Raw genomic sequence first — 13058 nt, forward strand, 5'->3', positions numbered from 1 at the left:
CTACAAAGGCAGTCCTGTTCTCTGCCAAATTTCTGTTAGATCTCTCATGGGCTTTGCCTCTACCAGTTTTGTGGGTTTCCCCTGCTGCCCTCTGTGTTTGATCTATTATACTCATTAGCTCTGTGAGTCTTGAATCTGGGGGTTCAGGTCTGTACCTGTATTTCCAGAGATTACCAGCCATCTAGCTACTGACCAGCATGTGGTTCTGATTTCCAGGAATTACTATATTCAGTTTCCCAGGAAGCTCATCATGAATCATTTATAAGCAATTGATTTTACCAATTTCTACTTATTTATTCTTGTCACTTTAGTGATTACAGATAACAACTTTGTTCTCCCCAACCTTAACTCCCATGTTCTTCATTAGTCATGCCTCAGTAACATGTTGTTACTTCTCAAAATAAGATTCATCCGGCTCTGTTCTTAGGGAATGCATGAGGAAAAAGATGTTTTAGTATATTGTTAAAGGAAAATGCATCCATTCATATGCTATTGTATAGTGAGAAAATTTTAAAACAATTTTTAAAAATACAGTTTCTGTTTCTCTGAACTTACCATCTAGCAGGTTTAATTGATGTTAGCCAAATAATTATTTAATTAAAGTAGTTACTAAAAATGTGAAAAAGCAGCCTCAACATATACACTTAGCAAAGAGATGTTACCTGTCTTATAAGTCAGCAAAAGTTCCCAAAGAAAGTATCCTATCAGCTGAGTCTAGAGAGTGAGTAAAAATAGCTTGATTGGAGTGAGAAACTGGAATAAGCATATCCAATTAGAAGGTGCTTTGCACTAATTTGAATGAAAAGGATAAAAACCTGTGATTGGTGACATCCAATCATCAGACTATCTGTATGTATCATTCTACATTGCAAGTTCTGTTTCACATTTCTACATAAAACCTCTTTTACCATGAACCAACTAAATTTCAGTTCTTCCCTGAATACAAAATATACGTTTTTTTCTCTCTGCTCTGATCATTTTATTTTACCTTCTCATATTTCCCTTAGGATTCTCATAGTTCTTGTGATTTTGATATTCAGGATAGCCCCAACGTTTAGATACATGTTTAAAAGTTTTTCTGAAGTTGGAGCTAAACTGAATGAGAATGAAATTTAAAGATTGAGGTAGTCAGGATACGATGGTATAGTGAATGTGGTGACCTTTGATAGGAGCAATTCAATTAATAAACTGCTATATACAAAGACCCAACTCCCTGAGCTGAGTAGAGTTTGAACATACAGTTCTCAGGCTCGCTGCGGATGGCAGAGGAGGCACGTTGTTGCAGATGCCTTCTAAGTAAACCCAGATAATAATATCAATCATCTTTTACCTATCTCCCTGGTCAGATATCACTTAATACTGTAAACAATAGGCAATCAAAACAAGAAAGATACAAATTTATTATTGTGAATAGAAACAAAGGTAGCACACTACACACTCATACATATGCATACAAATCAGCCATATTGCACATTCCCACAACATTTCTAGTCAACATTGGACTATTGATCTTCATAAGAACAAAAGAGAAAAAAAAAATTACAGGAAATCGGTGGTAAAACACTCTAGTCATAGGCTAATGACTGCTCACATCAAAAATCCTAAGTAATCTATAAAATTACCACAGAAATATCAATTTTATTTGTCTATGCAAATAGAAAGTATATGAAAAATTAAGTTTAAAAATATGTTGTAATAATATCAAAACATATCATTTGTGGAATTCTTTCAAGATCTTGAATCATATCATGGATCTATGAATTAGAGATAATAAAAATTATCCCTAAATTCATAGATCCAACACATTCCAAACGAAAATGCCAAAACTGCCAAATTGAAATTCAACTGAAATTTATAAAATTTAACAGAAGAATAGGCAACACAATCTTAAAAAATGAGAAATAAAATAAGGATATGCATATTAAAATATTATGGTACTGGAATTAAGTATAGATAATTAAATTAGTGGAACTGAGTAGAGCTATGCAACAGATCCACATGTGTGCTATCTATTTTTTTACAAAGATGTGAAATCAATTCAAATAGAAAAAATGTCTTTTCAACAAATGGCATTAGAGTCACTGATATGTATAAACATACAGGCATCTGGAGCACCCACTTTCCTGGATTAAAGGTTTAGGTCACCCCTCCTGCCTTTGCAGAGAACTTGGAACTGAGGAGCTTTCCCACCTCCATACTTGACCCACCTCTGAGTGTTTGGTGTCTGCCGATAGGATTTTCCCTCAAGGCTGGTGCTTGTGCCTGCCATCAGGGGACCAGTTGGCAGAACTGCCAAGTCTGGCCCTGCCCATCTTGCCCGCTGCTCCCAAGGAGCTGCCAGACCACTGTGCACTCCACAAATCAACCTATTGGCTGAGACAAGAAAGAGCTTCTCCCAGTAAACAAGGATTAGGTTATATACCTAGCCACCTTGGCTGCAGCTGGCTGTTTCCCATAAGCGCCACCTACTGACTGTGTATACAACCAGTGATTTCTAACTGCTGCTCAGAAGAAACAAGAAGGATGGGTAATCTAAAAATCTGAATCAGTCGTCTACTTCCGGGCACATTGCCATCAGCTAGCAACCCCACATCAGCTTGCTTCCACCAGTTGCCTAGGTCATGAAAAGTCTTCTGATTTAGTTTGCTTGGGATCATTTTACTTATTTTGGTTTACTCTTGTGGAATATATTGCTGTTGTATTCTTTGTGTAGGAATACAGGACAATCTTACTAAACGTTTTCTTTAATTGAATACTTATTAACCTTCCAGATATCTCCTTTAGCCAGAACTTAAGAGTTATAAATAGCCCTCAACATACTGATTCCTTCTGACTGAGCTCTTCTTTACCCTGAACACAAGAGACCCTAATAGTTAGGCAGGAATATCCTCAACCCTATTCAGCCTGAAGATGTTGTAGAAGATGGATCTTCTACCCTTAGCAACCCTTAGGATTAAGAGTTTTCTTATAAAAGAAAGGGTGGAAATATCAGAAGCATTTGAACAAGAGCAACTCCATCTTGAATAGGAGCTGGGTTAAATAAGGCCAAGACCTACTGGGCTGCATTCCTAGATGGTTAAGACACTCTAAGCCATAGGATGGGATAGGTCAGCACAAGATACAGGTCATAAAGACCCTGCTGATAAAACAGGTTGCAATAATGATACCAGCGAAAACCCACTAAAACCAAAATGGAGACAAGAGTGACCTCTGGTCATACTCACTGCTACACTCCCACCAGGGCCATGACAATTTACAGATGCATGGAAGCATCAGGAAGTTACCCTATATAGTCTAAAAAGGGAGAACATAAATAATTCACCTCTTGTGTAGCATATAATCAAGAAATTACCATAAAAATGGGCAACCGGTAGCCCACGGGGCTGCTCTGCTTATGGAGTAGTCATATTTGATTCCTTTGCTTTCCTAATAAAGTTACTTTCACTTTAAGGACTCGCCCTGAATTTTTCCTTGTCCAAGATCCAATAACCCTCTCTTGGGTCTGGATTGGGACCCCTTTTGTGTAACACAGCTGTTCATTAGCAGTGGATTGAATAAAGAAAATATGGTGCATATACCTGATGAAATACTCGGAACCATAAAAAAGAACAAAATCAGATTCTTTGCAGCAACATGGATGCAGCTGGAGGCTATCATCCTAAGTGAATTTAAAGCAGGAACAAAAAACCAAATACTGTATCTTCTCACTTGTAAATGGGAGTTCAACATTTGGTATTTATGGACATGCAGATGGCTACAATAAACAATGGGAACTTTAGAGTGGGGAGAGAAGAAAGGGACAAGGATTAAAAACCAAGTGGGTACCACAATCAGTACCTGTGTGATGGGATCAATTGTACCCCAGCCCTCAGCATCATGCAATATACCCATGTTATCAACCCGCACACGTGCCCTCTGAATCTAAGATAACAGTTGAATTTCTTCTTCCAAAAAAGAAGGGAACTAACACATAGGAAATAACTAATACTAATAACTACTTTGGGAATATGGAAAATATTCAACTTCAGTATCAATAAAAATATAACAATAAGAAGGTGAAAATAAACACTGTAGAAAGAATACGTGGGTATGGCCAATAAGCATAAAAAGTTTAAAAATCCCTAGTCACCGATTAAATGGAACTTAAAATCACAGTGAGATGCCACTTAGCAAATGGCTGAAAGAAATATGGCGATATCAAATGTTTGTGACGATGGAGTTTCTAGAAGTCTAGGAAATTGCTGGTGGGATAGTAAAATAATGAAACTAACTTTGCAAAATTGTTTGGTAATTTCTAGTTTAGTTGAGCAGATGCCCACTCCATGGTCCAGAAATTCCATGCATAGTTTTTCTTTTCCCCTGAGCAAAAACTAAAAACATATGTACACACACACACACAAAAAAAAAGAAAACTGAACCAATCAATATTCATTGTGCTCTATTTTTCAAATCTTGAGAAAATTTGATGTCAGTCAATAGATAAAAGAATACACATATTGTGATATTAGTAACAAAAGGAAACGTACAGCAGTAATAAAATGAATAAAACATGATAACATGGAGCTTTTCAAAAAATACTAAGTTGAGTGAAAAAAGATGGGTACAAATTTGAAATAATGTTTGATTTTATTTTTATGAAGTTCTAGAAGAGGCAAGTTAATCTATGATGATAGAAATCACTACAGTACGCATCTGAGGGCAGGGATTGATTAAAAAAGAAACATGAGTGAATTTTTCAGAGTGAGGAAATTTTCTGTATTTTGGTCTGTATTTTGATCAGGTAGTCATTACATAGGTGTGTATATTCATCAAAGACAACATCCTCCACCCTTTGAAATAGTTTATTTTATTGTATGTAAATATAGATTGAACAAAAATATTATTTACAAACAGAGGTATTCTTATACCTCTGCTTAAAAACATTTAATGGCTTCTTGTTGGTTTTAGAAGAATGCTGCAATTCCAAATTACAACTTGAAGGACCTGCATAGAATGGCTCCAAAATCCCTCTGTGACGTAATTTCAAACTATTCTTTCATTTTCTCTTAATGACCAGCCAAAATGACTTTTAGTTGTATTATACGCATCTCCTAAAAACACTTGGTCCTAAAAACACTTCTCCCAATACCACTTACCTATTTTCTATTTATTGTTTAAATCTCTTTTCAATGTTAGTCCTCTGGGAAATTTTTCTTGACTTCTAAGACTAAGTAAAGTTCCCTTATGTATGTAATTTTAGCATCAAAAACAGCTCATTATTATTGTAATTTAACAATTATTTGTTTAATATTTGCTTTATCTGTTAGCCTTTCAGCCCAGCTAGAACAGAGACCACATATTTTCTTCATTCATTTATTACAGAGTAATGAATGAATACAATCTTATTTTTAAAAATATATTCAACAATATATTTCCACAGCAAAGATTCTGATCCATGGCAAAGGCTCAACAAATATACTACAAGAAATGATGGTACTGACAAAATGTTTGACAACGTGTTCTGAGGCCTGACTAATACAGAACAAATGAACATGGGATCAGGAAGTTGAGGCCAAAGCTGCTGTCTGTAACCACCAATGAGATAAGCATTAATAAATAGAAATTGTTGAAATCAAATGCCTAGAAATGATTCATGAGAAATTTTCCTGGGAAACTGGTTACACTAATTCTTGGAAATCAGAATTGCAAACCGGTTGGTAGGCAGATGACCGGTAGCTTCTAAGATTATAACTGCGTGGGCAGCAGTTGCTTGGGAACTAAACTCCTGGGTTCAAAACGCAAAGTGCAAGCAGCTGTCAAAGTATGCCACAGGAGGAAGCTGCAAGAATGGAGGCAACTAGATGTAATCCGAGTAAGTGCCAGCTGGTCTCCTGTTAACTGTGTAGAATGGGATCAACTTGGTGAAAATCAAAAGACTGCAATTCACTGTACTATATGCAGTTGCTGAAATAGAGAATAAAAGCTGCATTCTGGTAAATGTAGAGGGTGGCTTGCAATTTGGAATGGGAGAGGGTGGACGTTTCCTGAGTGGTAATGACATGATATCAACTCAGGAGTTATGAGTTTCTCATGATAAGATAATAAAGCTTTCTTGTCTCCACTATCAGCTAGAAATGGCACATTGTATATAACAGCAGGGACAATTGTGGTATAAGTTCAAAGTCCCCAAAATTGAGTTTCACCATTTGTAAGCACTTTATTATACTGCTGTCTATTTGTGATCAATCAAACTTTGAGTTATTTTTTTAAATCTTCATGTTTACTAGTTTTGGTAGGCAGAATAATAGCTCCTAAAAGACGTTCAACTTCTAAATTCTGGAATTTGTGGAAATTTTCCTTCAGATGGCAAAGAGGAATTAAAGTTACAGATGAAATTAAGCTTGCCAATCAGATGACCTTAAAATAGAGAGAGTGTGTCTTGGATTACCCAGGTGGACCCAATGTAATTAAAAGTACAAAGTGGGAGGTAAAGGCAGAAAAGTAGGTCTAAGTGATGCACTATGAGAATGACTGGACTCACCACCACTGCTGTCTTTGGAGACAGAGGAATGGGGCCATGAACTAAGAAATGTAGGTGGCATCAAGAACATCCATCTCCAAAATTTTTGGTACCAGGGATAAGTTTTTTGAAAGAATTTTCCCACAGATTGGAGGAGGGGAGAGGAATGGTTTCAGGATGATTCTAGCATGTTACATTCATTGTGAACTTTATTTCTATTATTATTACGTTGTAATATATAATGGAATAACAACACAACTCACCATAATGTAGAATCAGTAGGAGACCCGGGCTTGGGCTTGTTTTTCTGCAACTAGATGGTCCCATCTCAGAAGATGGAAGACAAATCATCAGGCATTAGATTCTCATAAGGAACATGCAACCTAGATCTCGTGTGTGTGCTGTTCACAACCGGGTTTGTGCTTTGATAAGAATCTAATGCTGCCGCTGATCTGACAGGAGGTGGAGCTCGGGCAGTAATGACTGCTCAACCGCCAATCCCCTCGTGCTGTGCTGTCTGGTTCCTAACAGGCCATGGACCAGTACCAATTTGTGGCCAGGAGGTTGTCGACCCCTGCTCTAGAATCTGTAAAAAGCAAGGAAATAGATTCTCCCTTACAGCCTCTGGAAAGAAACTCAACCCTGAGAATACTTTGATTTTAGCCCGGTGAGGCCATCAGATTGATCAGATTTTGACCTATGGAATTAAAAGATAATAAATTTGTATTGCTTGAAACTCTAAATTTAATCTAATTTGGTATGGCAGTAATAGGAAACCAAGATTAGAGTGTATTCCTGAAAGCCAGAAAACTATTCTTGCATCTGCAATTTGGAGACAATAGCAGAGGAGACCTCAGCCTGGCCAAGAAGCTATAGGTGGTCCTCATTAAACCCTTGCCATTGCCTATGTTTTGAGGATATAGGCTTGATCATTACTCCTGGGTAAATATTATGAACATGGGACTAATTAGGATAATTAATATTTAAAAATCAATGAAGCCATAAAAATGACTGAGTTTATAGTGGATTTTACAATTTATCATTTTAATTTTTGTACCTTGATCCCTGATAATTTTCCCACACATTTTTTTAATAGTTTCTTCTTTCTTTCCTCTACCTATATAAGGACCATGACTATTTCCTAAACATGATGGAGGAGAAGGAGGAGGGAGAAGAAGATGAAAACAGGGAGCAAATGAGGAAAGGGAGGAGATAAGAGAAAATGTCACAGCTGGATAGATCCAATAAAAATTTTAGATCCAATAAAATCAATTGGATGAAATAAAGTAGTTCTATTCACAGTTCTACAATAGCTTGCTGAGTAACATTTAAAAATTCTATCTAACTCTACTGTTTCAATTTCCACCTCTGTAGAATAAGGATGCTGAATTCGATGAACTCTACAGGTCCTTTTATATTTCACATTTTATTGTATGAGCAGTAAAAGAGGAAGTAAAGAGAACATGATGAGGTGACTGTGATATACTTATAAGACTAAGTTTTTGCCAAGTGTCTAATACTCTGCATTCTATTTCTAATTTCGGGAAATGTTCAAAGACCTTATAAAATAAAGGACAGGAAAATATTTGAACGTTGCTTGTTTTATGTCTCCCTTTACTATCGTATTGTCTTAGCATCTTACTTTTTATAACACTTGGATGGAAGAGAGCAGAACAGTATAAGTACAGCCTATCCAATTTCATTAAAAGATACAAACAAAACTATCATTCTTCATGATAGTAAAAGCTTTGGAGTTTTCAATTAGATTCAGTTTATATGTTGGCAAAGAACCCGGGTACTACTAACACCTTCTAAGTCTACTGCCTTCCCCTTGAAGTTTTTTTGCCTGCCTTTGTAAACAAATGGAGATCATCTGAGCAGATTGAAAACAGTAATTGGGGTACTGGGATTTAGCTAATTAAAAATAAGTGACACTCCTGCGCTGTCACTACCTGAAGCTCATAGGTGCTCTTTTTCAAACATTTGCATCCATGTGTTAGTCTTCCACTTTAATATACTTCATTAACAGGCCTAGTCATCTAAATAATTTTTTTCCAAGTGTATACTTCAAACTTTTCTAATACGTTCTCTTCTTAGCAATACATGGCATATTCATGGAGTGAACAAGAATATTCAATGCTCTTTATACTGTCTTAGTAACTTACTTTTTGTAACACTTTGAGGTTGGAGAGCAGAACAGTATAAACACAGCCTATCCAATTTTATTTCAAGATACAATATAATCATTTTTGATGATGGTAAAGGCTATCATAAAAAATGATAGCAAAAGCTATCTTAACTATCCTAACAAGAGTTAGGGTTAGGGTATCCTTGAAAACTCTGAGAATCCAGGAAACTCCTGCTTAAAGAGGAGGAAACTAAAGCCCAACCAAAATTAGAGCAGAGACCCATAATCTGGGCAAGGCAAAGCCCATTACAAGAAGCAATGGCAATGTACATCCTAGTCGATGCTTCACTAATTAATAACAATATTTAACAGCACATTTGGATAGAAGAATGAAGAGTTTATTAGAATAAAATCCTTTTCACTTCCTTCTCACCTTTGGGAAGAAATGCAAAAACTATGCATCGTATCTATAATGCAGTTTGGATCATTCATTGATACTGTAGTTTGACAGAACTAATAAAAAAAAAGCCAGTTTTTGAATGCTGGAAAGTAAAGTAGACCAGGTGATCAATAATATTAGAATACTTCTCAAAGGAAGAAATTAATAGATGACATTACTACAGAATATGCATTTCTCAAATGACCAGTCAGCACATTAGTCAGTAGAAACCAGATCTACAGAATGGCTGTCAACAGATGAATGGAACTACCTCCTAGACAGAAAATAAATTGGGTGACAGAATCTGGATCCATTAACTCTGGGAAGGGAAGGCATGGATTCTATAATTCAGGGATCTGAAGCCATTGGATCCATAGCTAAGTGAGGAGCAGCTCCTGGATCCATAGCTCAGAGAACAGCAGCTACTGAATCCAAAACCCAGAGACCCAGACTGCACAGTCGAGCAAGAATCGCAGAGCATGGGGGTCCTGAGGTAGCTGCAAAAGGTCTGGCGGGGCTGGACTTCACACATGAAGTCTGTCAGCTGGTGGGGTCCCAGCAGGTGTCCTGACATGCCTTGTAGAGAGAGGAACCCAGCTGAGAGGTCCTGGGAGAGCAGAGGTCAGTGCTATAGATCAGGTTGCTGGGGTAGGGAAAGCCACAGGAGGAGCCTGGGTAGCACAGGTAGGCCCCACAGGAGCAGGAGGAGAAGTTTCTAGAGCAGCAGTTGAAGGACACGTTGATGGGAAATGTGAGTTCAGCTGAGTGTACCTAAGAAGATTCTGAATTTTAATGTCGCATCCTGGACAGGACCATCTATATCCTCTTAGCAACAGGTGTGGTGCACAACAGAGTCATCCTTTACATTTTTGTGCTCCCTCATTTATGTAGGTGTAACTCAGCATTCTTGTCTGTAATTGCATTTGAATAGTTTTCCACATATTGTATTTATGGGTGCTATAATTTTGGTGTTGTAGCAGAAAGCCAATGAACTGCACTTATGTCAGAAATGCTATGACTGTTCCACATTAATCCTTATTTTATTATGTCTAGCAAGGTACCTCCTTTTCCTCCTAGCATAATTTTCAAGTGTCTTACTATTGACTGTACTGGACAAATACTTTTTGCTAAACAGTGAGAAATTAGATAAAGTTATATGTTTTGTTTTATTTTGTTTTTTTCATCAATAGAGACACAACTTTGACCTTAATTAGAAAGCTGTTTAAAACTAAACCTATTTGTCACCATCCTTTCTCATTCTATAAAATATTTGTTAATCTTTTATATACCATTACCCACTGTATCTCATATCCAGTGTAGACAGGAAAGTATGAGCCAAGACAAATTGAATAACATTGATACCTATGACCAGAAGGAAACCTGGACAATTATTTGGAGACTTGGTGACAGCAAGGGATGGAACTGAGACAATCACAAGTGAAAACCAATTTGGAGTCTTATGAAGAGAATCAAAGTGGTAAATAAACACCGTTGAAATGTGAGAAAAAAATGAATTTTAGATTCAGTGAATCTAATATGAGGCCCGTGGTCCTAATAGATTCTCATTCATTTGTGTAGCAGCCTGGAGAATTCACATCTCTGATCTTAAATTACAGGAGGCTTAAATAGCCAATGACCCTACCTGCTGTGTTGTAAAAGTGAACATGGCATTTTTGGGGAAGTCTTGCTTTCTATGGGCTGCTCCCAGGCAAAGACTGAGCACAGTGGAGGTATAGAGATTTCTGGGAGATAACTGACAGCCAACTTTGACTCTGGGTTTCCTCAATGGCCTTAAAGAACTACAGTCCCCTGCATATGTCTCAAGCATTTCTTTCTCTTCTTTCTCCTTCACTTGGGTCAGACCTATGCTCGAATCTTACATTTCTCCCAACCTTCTCTCAGGGGAGATTCTGGAAAGAGAAGAAATGCAGAAAGTCTGAAAATACTGAATCTTGTTTATAGTTTTTAACAAGTGATACTGTTTGGATTTGTGTCCCTGCCCAAATCTCACACAATTGTAATCCCCAATGTTGGGAAAGGCCTAGAGGGAGGTGATTGATCATGGGGGCGGATTTCCCCCTTGCTGTCCTTGTGATAGTGAGTGAGTTTTCATGAGAAATGTGCAGCACTGCCCCCTTCGTGCTCTTCCTTCTGCTCCAGTCATGTAGGACCACCTGCTTCCCCTTCATTTTCTGCCATGATTGTAAGTTTCCTGAGGCCTCTCAGCCATGCTTCCTGTACAGCCTGCAGAATTGTGAGTCAATTAAACCTCTTTTCTTTATAAATTAAACAGTCACAGGTAGTTCTTTATAGAAGTGTGAGAATGGACTAATACAAAAAGTAAATCAATTTTTTGATGGATAGCAAAGAATTTAAACTGGACATTTTATCTTGAGTATGCCAATCAGGGTAAACAAAAAAAATATTCAGTTCAATGATTTAGAGGAATAATGAAATAAAACTTTTGAGTTTGGTTTTGGAGCTTATGTTCAGACTGTCTGCAGGTAATGTCTGCTAAAACCCATTTTTTCAGACATCTTCACCTTAGACTAGATCCACACCATTCTCCTCACTATTATTTTACATGTGAGTTCATGTCTTTCATCAACATTGGTAAATTCCCACTGTACTCTCTTCAAATATTGTTTCCTCCTCTTTCTTTTGCTTAGATTCCAATTGTAAGCAAGGTACACTTTCTAACTACATTACAGGTGGCTCGTACTCTTTTTTCTATTTTTGATCTTTATATAGAAGTATTGGCTTTTGCTTATTGAGGTTGTAACCTGAATGGTTAGCGAAAGTAAGATTTTCCAGCATGTTAGTGATAAGTTGATTGGTAAATTCAAAAAGAGAAGCAAGTAGGTGCCAAAAGTTGTAATTTTCAACTGTGGATGAGATTCTGTTGAAAACACATCTCACGTATCTGAAACTATTATTCATAGTCCAGTGAAGAGAATCTTCCGTCAAAAGATCAGAAGCCTTCCGATGTATATCCCTAAGTCACATATTTTATGTGAAATATCCCAATTTTTAATTGTTGATAAACAACAACACCAATAACGAGGCTCCATACTAAACAGAACAAACAATAAAATCTCCAAGATTGAGTACAAAACAGGGGCATTTACAAGTTCTTCTTAAACTTCTATCAAATTAATGTGGACAAAATTTTAGGGATCTAGAGGCAAAGAGAAGGGAAGAACACCTCTTTTCACAACTGGTTCAGAGAAGGATTTTTTAATAAGAAGGCTGGATTAACTGAAGCAAATTCTCTAAATCCTCCAGTTTCACCTGAATAAATTGATGCTCCCCATTTAACTCGTAAGTTTTGCCTTCAAGATTACTTTAAAGAGTTACATTTGAAATGAAAGAAAATGTGGAAGGAATAGTTTCCAAACCCACTTCCTAAGGCACAAGACAAGGGGAAATCAACTGCTGTTGAGAAACAAAAAATAGCTCTCCGAAAAGATATTTGAATTGGGCATATTTGCTTCTTTCTTCATTCTTCTTCCTTCCAGAAGGACTGTATTAAGTTACTTTTTAATATTGCCATATAGTTTAATTGAGAAAATTTAATCAAGAAAATTTCTAACATTGTTGTAAGTTTATTATATTGTATTATAAAATAAAATATTGCTATCAACCATGACGGTACACTTTCTTTGGTCCTGAATATAATTTAACTACTTGTATTTCAACATAGAGTATTTTGTGAATGAACTTACAAAGTGGCCATCCTCAGAGAGTGTGACAAAGCTGTCAAATTTTTATTTTTCATCATGGAATCTAGAATTCAGCAGAGGCAAACAAACAAATGAACAAAACATAAAATATAATGAGTAAAAAAAGAAAGAAAAAACAAAAGATAAAATCAAACTTAAGCATACATACAAAAGAAAGAAAAATAGAGGGAAAGAGAATCAGAGGAAGAGAGATAGAGAGGTAACAGAGAAACATTCATATACATGCAGAGGAAAAGAGAACTGGGGAGA

At 36.7% G+C, this 13058-nt stretch overlaps 1 long non-coding RNA gene and 1 pseudogene across 1 annotated transcript in view; both read right to left on the reverse strand.

Moving 5' to 3' along the window:
• LOC144580630 (uncharacterized) overlaps positions 1–6973 on the reverse strand; it is a 34188-nt gene extending 27215 nt beyond the window's left edge. The window contains exon 1 of the long non-coding RNA XR_013530542.1: positions 6763–6973. This is a non-coding gene — a long non-coding RNA (uncharacterized LOC144580630). The remainder of the gene's footprint in view (positions 1–6762) is intronic.
• Positions 6974–9286: 2313 nt separating this feature from the next.
• On the reverse strand, positions 9287–10894 carry LOC128930354 (keratin-associated protein 13-3-like; annotated as a pseudogene).
• Positions 10895–13058: the final 2164 nt, after the last annotated feature.

This window comes from Callithrix jacchus, chromosome 21, assembly GCF_049354715.1.
Source record: "Callithrix jacchus isolate 240 chromosome 21, calJac240_pri, whole genome shotgun sequence".
NCBI classification, from domain to species: domain Eukaryota; kingdom Metazoa; phylum Chordata; class Mammalia; order Primates; family Cebidae; genus Callithrix; species Callithrix jacchus.